At 43.9% G+C, this 8,069-nt stretch overlaps 2 pseudogenes; one reads left to right on the top strand and one right to left on the bottom strand.

The window, feature by feature from the left end:
• Window positions 1-358: 358 nt before the first annotated feature.
• Window positions 359-698, bottom strand: LOC101614281 (annotated as a pseudogene).
• A 1,653-nt stretch (window positions 699-2,351) lies between these two features.
• On the top strand, window positions 2,352-4,646 carry LOC101613991 (annotated as a pseudogene).
• The last annotated feature ends 3,423 nt before the right edge of the window (window positions 4,647-8,069 follow it).

The raw sequence follows: 8,069 nt of genomic DNA, 5'->3' as shown, positions 1-8,069 counted from the left end.
CAAGGGCCTCAGCATTGGCCTATAATGTTTATGGGGTATCAGGGACCTCCCTGGCCAACAACTCACTGGAGGTATCCCATCCCTGGCACTGAAAATTTTCTAGCAAAAAAAGTGTTCCATTGCCCAAAAAAGTAGGTTTCCATATGATTTATTTATATCCTCTTAGATTTTGATTAACCCTCCCTCTACCTTTCCTTTACTCAATCTCTTCCCCTGACCTCACTTTGGGCCTTTTCACCCCCCATTAATCTATTCTTTTCCATATATATATATATATATATATATATATACACACACACACACACAACACTATTAGGTAACCCCTTCTCTTCCTTTCTCTTCCCTTCATATCTCTTTTCTAGCTTACTGGCCTTTGAGTAGCATTTTTAATATAAGCTATTAGGTCTGTACTTTCTCCTTTCTTCTTGATGCCAGTGAAGATCATTTCTGTTCCAGGAATATACTTTTTGAGATTCTCCAAATACCCCATCAGTATGTCCTCTCCCCAAGTGATGTTATTGTTCTTGTTGGCCTCTGTATAAGAGAATCCAGCAGCTTGACTGGTCTTCCACCCCAAAAGACCATGGAGTTTTGGTCTAGTCTTGTGCTTGCCTCCCTTTTCCAGTGTGGCACTGGGCACACTTCCAAACAAAGATCTTCTTGGCTTTCTCAACATCACCCATCTTAAATCCATTCTCCTGTTGCAGAAACGATGAGCACTAATTGCAAGCCTGACATCATACTCTGCAGCCAAGAAATATTTTTAAGGTAAATTTTTTAGGGTTCCTGAAGAACACCTAAGGTTCCTCTGGCCTCCATACACACATGCCCACACACCATTCACACATGTGCACCTGCACACACATATACACATGCACAAATGTGAAATGTTTTAAAAGAATACTAAAGTGGAAAATGTGTTCACGACTAGGAAACCTGACTATTCCTTTTTGTGTGGGGGGACGATTTTCAAGGTAAGATCTCACTCTAGCCAGGGCTGGCCTAGAATTCACTATTTAGTCTCAGGCTGGCCTGAGTTCAATCATAGCAATCCACCCACCTCATGGGTGCCACCTTACCTTAAGAAAATACCCAAAACTATCTACAGATTGAGTGTGATTCCTATCAACATTCCAATTTTCTTTCTTCAGAAATGGGACAGCCAATCCTAAATTAATCTAAAACTGTAGAAACCAAAACAATATTGAAAAGCAAAGCTTTCTTTTTTGTCTGACATGCTAGTAAAGCTTCAGTGGTCACCATGGCTCTCCGAGCTTCACCATGCTGCCCAAGGACAAGAAGAAAGATGCCAGGAAGTCAGCTAAGAAAGACAAAGACTCAGTCAACAAGTCTGGAGGCAAGGCCAAAAAGAAGAAGTGGTCCAAAGGCAAAGTTTGGGACAAGTTCAACAACCTACTCCTGTTTGAAAAAGCTAGTTAGGAAAACTCTGAAAGGAAGTTCCCAACTATAAGCTTATAACCCCTGTTGTGGTCTCTGAGACTGAAGATCCACAGTTCCCTGGCCAGGGCAGCCCTTCAAGAGCTCTTTAGTAAAGGACTTATCAAACTGGCTTCAAAGCACAGAGCTCAAATGACTTACACCAGAAATACCAAAGGTGAAAATGTCCTGCTGTTGGTGAGGATACGTAAACAGGTTCAACCCACCTAACTGTACATTTGAAAAAATAAAATTTTATTAAGTCAAAAAAAAGCAAAGGAAGTCAGAAGTTTCATCATGCTTTCCAGCCTCATAAACTGTCCAGTGCATTCATGACCTCACAGTAACGGTTTTCACCCCCACAAGACCTGCAAAATTCTATGTCCATCACTGTTTTGACACAGAGAATGGAGAATGACAATAAGAATGAAACGTCAAAACATAAGGACTATTTTGGGAGAGTTGGCTTAGCAGTTAAACACTTGTCTGTGAAGCCTAAGGACCTCAAAGCTCGATTCCCCAGAACCCATGTAAGCCAGATGCACAGGTGGCATATGCATCTGGAGTTCGTTTGCAGTGGCTGGAGGTCATGGTGCGCCCATTCTCTCTCTATCTGCCTCTTTCTCTCTCTGTCACTCTCAAATAAATAAAAAAATAAAAACATAAGAACTTTCTGGTTAAGATGGTGGTGTAGGAACCACGCCAAAGCAGAAAAAGGGAGAAAAAGCCACACACAAAAAAAGTCCCAGTTAAATACAGTCTTCTACTAAAAAGTGAGATGTATAAGAAATTACCCAGTGCGCCTGAGGCAGGAGAGCCGGGGAGGGCGTGGGCGGGTGGAGCAAGCCGGTCTCCCTGATCCTCCACCTGGCTCTCGCCAGGGGCGGGGGCGGGCGGGGGCGGGCGGGGGAGAGATGTCTCCACTGACACGCGGTGAGGAACTGGATGAGCTGCATTACCAGGACACAGACTCAGACTTGCTGGAGCCGAGAGACAGCAAGTGCAAAGTCAAATGGACCCATGAAGAGGGTGAGCAAATGAGGGCCCTGGTGAGGCAGTTTGGACAGCAAGACTGGAAGTTCCTGGCCAGCCACTTCCCTAACCGCACAGACCAGGAGTGCCAGTACTGGTGGCTGAGGGTTTTGAATCCACACCTGGTCAAGGGGCCATGGACCAAAGAGGAGGACCAGAAGGTTATTGAGCTGGTCAAGAACGCTCATTGCCAAGCACCTGAAGGGCTGGCTGGGGAAACAGTGCCGCGAACGTTGGCACAACCACCTCAACCCTGAGGTGAAGAAGTCATGCTGGACTGAGGAGGAGGACCGCATCATTTGCGAAGCCCATAAAGTGCTGGGCAATCGCTGGGCTGAGATTGCCAAGATGCTGCCTGGAAGGACAGTTGCTGTGAAGAATCACTGGAACTCCACCATCAAAAGGAAAGTGGACACAGGAGGCTTTCTGAATGAATCCAAAGACTGCAAGCCCCCAGTCTACCTGCTGCTGGAGCTTGAGGACAAGGATGGCCACCAGAGGGCCCAGTCTGCAGAAGGGCAGGGAAGCCTTGTGACCACTTGGCCCTGGTGCCACTTGCCATGAAAGAAGAGGAAAGCAGTGAGGAGGAAGCCACAGCAGCTGCCACTTTTAAGGAGCAGCAGCCCATTCCTGTAGAGCTGTGTGACGTACACAGCCCCCAGCCCCTGGAGGTCTTCCCTAAGCGTGAAGACCAGGAGGACTCCTCCCCAGAAATGAGCCTGCCCTACAAGTGGGTAGTGGAGGCGTCAAACCTGCTCATCCCTGCTGTAGGGGCCAGCCTCTCAGAAGCCCTGGACCTGATCGAGTTGGACCCCGATGCTTGGTGTGACCTAAGTAAATTTGACCTCCCTGAGGAGCCATCTGCAGAAGGCAGCAGCAGTAGTCCAGGACAACCCCAGTCATCACAGGAGCACCAGCCACAGGCACTGCCACCCCATCAGGCCATTGCCCTGAGGCCCGGCATGACTGAGAATTGGCTTGATGGCTACACCATCTCGGACCTGAGCTGTAGCAGCCGGGAGTGTTGATTCCCATCTCCCCCAACACCGAGGTTGGGGGCTGAGGTATTGGCACACTGCCCTCAGTGCTCAAGAGGCAGAAGAAGTGGCGTGTGGCCCTTTCCCCTGTCACGGAGAACAGCGCCAGCCTATCCTTCCTGGACTCCTGTAACAGTCTCACCCCAAAGACCACACCTGTCAAGACTCTTCCTTTCTCTCCTTCCCAGTTTCTGAACTTCTGGAACAAACAGGACACCTTGGAGCTGGAGAACCCCTCACTGACATCCACTCCAGTGTGTAGCCAAAAGGTGGTGGTCACCACACCTCTGCACTGGGACAAGACGCCCTTGCACCAGAAGCACGCCACGTTTGTAACTCCAGATCAGAAGTACTCCATGGACAACACTCCCCACACGCCAACCCCGTTCAAGAACGGGCTGGAGAAATATGGACCACTGAAGCCCCTGCCCCAGACCCCACACCTGGAGGAGAGACCCAGAGCATCTAGAGCTAACATAAGCAGGCAGAAGCAGCTCCAGCAGCGGTGGCACCAGGTCTGCAAACCACACCTGACAGGCTCAGGTTGAGCAGCAGGAAAAGCCAGGTGACAGATTCTCCACTCACATTGGAGCTCCTCGCAAACTCAAGAAACGTGAAAGGAGAACCGCAGTGACCAAAAGAGGAGCAGCTCAGGAGGTAGAGGTTCACGTGGACCAGTGGAAGAACTAGAGCCACCATCCACAGCCTCCCCTCCCCCACAACCAGCACAAGCACCAGCAAGCACCATAGACCTGGGGAAGGGATCTCACAGCACCCAGGACCAGCAACCAGAGCAGCGATCCAGTGACCAAGCCAGCCTACTTGGACCCACAGCACAGCAAAGAGGGACTTAAGCAGGAGTGCAGCATAACCGAGACCAAAATCATTCCAAAAGGTACTGGGATTACATCAGATCGGTACTCGCCAAATAAGCCTGGCACATAGGCTTGAATCGGAAGTGCCAATTGCACTTTCCATATCAGGATAAATTATATGTTAAATCTGATGGATGGTAGGTTTTGCCATTCTTAAGTAAGCTATATTTTGGGCATGTCATTTGTTGCTTCCTGATTTATATTGGCTGTTTCCTCTTCTTCTGTTCATTAGGGAAAGGTCTCATTTGGTCGCAAGCTGATGTGAAACCCTCAACAGACTGGAAATCTTAGCCTCCTAGTTGAAAGGATTAAGGGTGTGGGGCAACACACAACCTAAGGGACTGTGACTTTGTTAGAGGACCTGGTTGTCATAATACCTACTCTTGCATAAATACTCTGCTATTTTTCATTGAATGTATACATTAGTTAAATTTTAGAATTTGCCTATATTTTGTTCCACTGACTCCTACTTGAGTCCTCTCATAGCAGGCAAACCCAACATCTAGGGTCACTTTTGTAGATACACTGACAGTCTTAAGAGCCACATCTAGCATGCTACCCTGAAGATATATAACATCAGATTGGTTGATACATCTATAATACTACAGCTAATTAGAAATTCCAAGCATTAAATTAATCCAAGATGCAAAAATGCGTACATTGTAACACAAGAAACACCAAAAATCAAGACAATATAAATCTTCCAAAAAGCAATAATGCATCAGAAATGACCTCCACTGAGAATGATTTAGAGGAAATGTCTGAGAAAGAATTCAAAAGAAGGATTATAAATATGCTCAAGAAGAAAAAGAGGAAATCAAAGGAAGGAAAGAGGAATTAAAAGGAAGGAAAAAGAAAATCAAGGGAATCAAAGAAGATACAGGAAACCAATTTAATGAAATAAAAAAGGCAATACAAGACATAAATAAGGAAATAGAAATAATAAAGAAAAACCAGAAAGAATTACTAGCAATGATGAACCCAGTCAATAAAATAAAATAAACTCTGTAGAAAACCTCACCAGTAGAATGGATGGAGAGGACAGAATATCTGAACTAGAACACGAGGTGGCAGATCTGATACAGTCCAACAAAGAGAAAGACAAACAAATAGAGTATGAATAGGAATTTCAAGATATTTGGGACACTAGGAAAAGATCAAATAAGAATTCAGGATATAGTAGAAGGAAAAGAATTTCACTCCAAAGGCATACTAGACAATTTCAACAAAATCACAGAAGAAAACTTCCCCCAAATTGGGAAAGAGATGCCAGTGCAGATACAGGAATCCTTTAGACAACCAAACAGACAAAACTTGGAAATAATCTCTCCTCGCCATATTAAACACCAAACATACAAACCAAAATAAATAAATAAAAATTAAATTAAATTATAGATAGATAGATAGTAGTTAGAAATAAAAATCAAGTTGCCTACAAACGCAAGCCCATCAGAATCACAGCAGATTACTCAACACAAACTTTAAGAAGCCGGGCATGGTGGCGCATGCCTTTAATCCCAGCACTCGGGAGGCAGAGGTAGGAGGATCGCATTGAGTTCAAGGCCACCCTGAGACTACATAGTTAATTTCAGGTCAGCCTGGGCTAGAGTGAGACCCTACCTTGAAAAGCAAAAAAAAAAAAAAAAAAAAAAAAAACTTTAAGAGCCAGAAGGGCTTGGAGTGCTGTTTTCCAAGTTCTGCAAGATAACAACTGTCAACCAAGGTTACTTTATCCTGCAAAGCTATCCATTCAAATAGACAGAGAGATAAGGATATTCCACAACAAAAACAGGCAAAAGGAATATCTGAAGATAAAACCAGCTCTACAGAAAATACTTGAAAGAATCCTCCATGCTGAAGAGATAAGAAAGCATACATATGGGCTGGAGAGATGGCTTAGCGGTTAAGCGCTTGCCTGTGAAGCCTAAGGACCCTGGTTCGAGGCTCGGTTCCCCAGGTCCCACGTTAGCCAGATGCACAAGGGGGCGCACGCGTCTGGAGTTCGTTTGCAGAGGCTGGAAGCCCTGGCACACCCATTCTCTCCCTCTCCCTCTATCTGTCTTTCTCTCTGTGTCTGTCGCTCTCAAATAAATAAATAAATAATAAAAAGAAATTTAAAAAAATATTTTAAAAAATTTTAAAAAAGAAAAAAAGAAAGCATACATATAACCAACCTGGAAAAAAAAAAAAAACAAACAATACTCAAATACTAGCTAATAAAGAGAGCAAAGGCAAAACCAGAAAAGCTACAAAACAAAAAACTGGCAAAAATAAATATACACCTTCCAGTAATATCTCTTAATATCAACGACCTCAATGCCCCAACCAAAAGGCATAGGTTTGCCGACTGGGCTAAAAAGCAGGATCCTTCAATTTGTTGCCTCCAAGAAACTCCTTTTTTTTTTTTTTAATTTTTATTTATTTATTTGGGAGCGACAGACACAGAGAGAAAGACAGATAGAGGGAGAGGGAGAGAATGGGCGCGCCAGGGCTTCCAGCCTCTGCAAACGAACTCCAGACGCGTGCGCCCCCTTGTGCATCTGGCTAACGTGGGACCTGGGGAACCGAGCCTCAAACCGGGGTCCTTAGGCTTCACAGGCAAGTGCTTAACCGCTAAGCCATCTCTCTCCAGCCCGAAACTTACCTTTCTACAAAGGCTGCACACTATCTTAGGGTAAAAGGCTGGACAACAGTGTTTCAAGCAAATGGACCTAGAAAACAAGCAGGGATTGCTATCCTAATATCTGACAAGGTAGACTTCAGTTCAACATTAGGAAAGATAAGGAAAGTCACTTAATATGGCTTAAAGGCACACTCCAACAGGAGGACATTACAATCCTGAACATATATGTACCAAACATGGGGGCTCCCAAATTCATCAAACAAATGCTCTTAGAACTAAGGTCACAGATAACACCAAACACAGTTGTAGTGGGTGATTTCAACACCCCACTCTCATCAACTGACAGGTCATCCTGGAAAGAAAAAAAATCAGAGAGGCATCTGAATTAAATGAGGTAATAAAACAAATGGCCTAAAAGATATATATAGGACATTTTCATCCAAATGCTGCAGATACACATTTTTTTCAGCAGCACATGGAACATTCTCTAAAACAGACCATATACAAGGACACAAAACAATCTTAACAAATACAGGAAAATTGAAATAATTCCCTGCATTCTATCTGACCACAATTTGGAATTAAACTACAAATCAATAGCAATAAAAGCTATACAGCACACACAAAATCATAGAAACTAAACAATACACTACTAAATGATGAATGGGTCAATGAAGAAATCAAGAAGGAAATCAAAAAATTCATAGAGTCAAACGATAATGAGAACACAACATACCAAAATCTCTGGGACACAATGAAGGCATTCTAAGAGGTAAATTTATACCTTTAAGTGCCTATATGAAGAAATTAGAAGGGTCGCAAGTCAACGACCTAATGCTTCACCTTAAAGCCTTGGAAAAAGAAGAACAAGGCAAACCAAAAATCAGTAGATGGGAAGAAATAATAAAGATTAGGATAGAAATTAATGAAATGAAAACAAACAAACAAACAAACAAACAAAAACAATCCAACGAATCAGTGAAACAAAGAGTTGGTTCTTTGAAAGGATAAACAAGATTGATACACCCTTAGCAAATCTGACCAAAAGAAAGAGAGAAGAGACAC

The sequence above is a fragment of the Jaculus jaculus genome, chromosome 5 (assembly GCF_020740685.1).
Source record: "Jaculus jaculus isolate mJacJac1 chromosome 5, mJacJac1.mat.Y.cur, whole genome shotgun sequence".
NCBI lineage: Eukaryota > Metazoa > Chordata > Mammalia > Rodentia > Dipodidae > Jaculus > Jaculus jaculus.
This window is presented reverse-complemented; position numbering and strand designations above follow the sequence as displayed.